This window comes from Ailuropoda melanoleuca, chromosome 4 (assembly GCF_002007445.2).
Source record: "Ailuropoda melanoleuca isolate Jingjing chromosome 4, ASM200744v2, whole genome shotgun sequence".
Taxonomy (NCBI): domain Eukaryota; kingdom Metazoa; phylum Chordata; class Mammalia; order Carnivora; family Ursidae; genus Ailuropoda; species Ailuropoda melanoleuca.
Genome location: NC_048221.1, coordinates 134,463,582 through 134,465,833, shown reverse-complemented (window position 1 = coordinate 134,465,833; position 2,252 = coordinate 134,463,582). Strand labels below are relative to the sequence as shown.

Genomic DNA, 2,252 nt, shown 5'->3' with positions numbered 1-2,252 from the left:
GAGTCATTATTGGAATTGCTCGATAGGTGATATCAAGTTCTCAGAAAAAAATAGGCACATATGTGTTTTAATATTTTTTAGTGCCAATCCCAAATTAATTTAATTACATTCAATGCCTAAATATGAAAAGCTCATTTCAAATTCTTGGTAAGGCTTCCCTTCAACAGTATGCTATTAGTGGTTAAGTTTTAGGGAAGTCAAAAGTTATATGTGGACTCTCAACTCTGCAGGGGGCACCCCCAACCCCTGCATTGTCTGAAGGTCAACTATACTCAAAATAACCAAAAGATGTGTTCTTTGAAAAGCTTCATCAAATAGAAAAATCCTCTGACAGCATCAATTCAAAACAAGAGTACTCATAACTTAACAATGCCTCATTAGAAAAAAGACATTTCCAATAGAGTAGTGATTTTAAAAATAAGGAAAAATGTGATAAATTGAAAATCATACTTAAATAATTGATATACTTAATATACCTAGCTGACTACACTGAAACCTTCCCTGATAATAACCAAAAAATAAAATCAACAAATAAACATATTTCTTTCATCCATGCATGACATAGTAGGGAAAGAAACAATTACTCTGCAGAGAAAACTAGCAACAGCTGTATCATCACCTTGATGTGAGAAATTCTTTTGGACACTTAGGCCCCGAGCAGAGAGGAAAAACAAAAATTGATTTTTTTCTGAGAATTTGGCAACCACGCCCCAGCCCTGAGTTAGGTTTATCATCCTATAGAAACTACTTGGGTAACCCAAAGAGTTGAAAGGTGCTAATGCACTTGAAAATTCTAACTGATGGATCTATAGTGACTGTAGAAACCTACAGAAGTAAAGAGAAATTTTTTTCAGGAGGAATTTTCATCTGAGGTCAAATAATTCAAGTAATTTCCATATATAGATATCCACAAAATTGCACATTTCACATTAAAATAGAAAATACACAAAGGAATGTTATCATCGGTAGGTACAAAAGTTAGTACAAGGGGCACCTGGGTGGCTCAATAGGGTCCGACTCTTGATTACGGCTCAGGTCATGATCTCAGGGTCCTGAGATGGAGCCCACACAGGACTCGCTGCTCAGTGGGGAGTTTGCTTCTCCCTTTCTTTCTGCCACTCCCCCTAGCTCACAGGGGCATGCTCACACTCTCTCTCACACTCTCCTAAATAAATAAATCTTTTAAAAAATTAATACAAAAATAACCCTTGAAATCATTAAATAATGGTATGATAAAAAATAGAATTTCAGAAATTTTAATGGGTTCTTAGAAATAAAGCAAAGGCATAAAATTTGAACAAGGAAGATTTCAAATTCTTTCAAATAGAAAAAGGCTGAGGGTGGGTGTGCTTCTGTGTGCCACTATTTGCTCATTGTTTGGGGAAAGAAAAAAGAGAAATGGGGACTGATGAATCGCTGGGATGGCGAATTTTGTGTGTGAACTTGGCAAGTCCTAGTCCACAGTACTCACATATTTGGTCAAATAGCAGTCTAGATGTTGCTGTGAAGGTATTTTTCACATGATATTAACATGTAGTCTGGTTATCCTCCATATGTATGTGGGCCTCATCCAACTGTTTGAAGGCCATAGAGAAAAAGACTGAAGGACCCCAAGGAAGAGAGGGTTTTGTCTCCACTGTGCTTCTGAACTCCAGCTATGGCATCAACTCTTCCCTGAGTTTCTGGCCTGTCTGACCTGTAAATTCTGGACTTGAAATTTCCCCAAAATTATATAAACCAATTCCTTAAAATAAATCTCTCCCGCCCCCCCACCTCTTCCTCTCCCTCCCCCAATCTCCTGCCTCTCCCTCTCCCTTCCACCTCCCTCCATGCCTACAGAGGGACCACCCTGAAAGCTCAAATGCTACCTCTAATAAGACTAGTAGAGAAGACCTCCTCCTATTCATATGACCTTGAAAAACTAAGAATCCAGAGAAGTTCAGCTTATCAGCCCATGTTCTACTCATCTACAAAATATCAAAAGGGGAAATCAGCAGAAAGGACCCAACAGAAATTGACTCCCTGAAGTTAACCTGAAGAAAACAGGAGAGCAGGCAAGATCATGAAACAAAGAAGAACCACACACAACTCTAAGAATCATGACAACAACACAACTGTCTGGTATAAATGTACCCTTAGAACCGAGGCACCGTGGTTCCTAAAGAGGAGTGCTGCTGTGTAAATGACGTAGTGAGTGTTAGCGGACTGAAGGGACAGCTCCATGGGGCGGGGGGCGGGGCATGGGGGTGTGG

General features: G+C 39.5%; 1 pseudogene; it reads left to right on the top strand.

Moving 5' to 3' along the window:
- The first annotated feature begins 1,398 nt into the window (after nt 1-1,398).
- LOC100483795 overlaps nt 1,399-2,252 on the top strand; it is a 3,752-nt pseudogene continuing 2,898 nt past the window's right edge.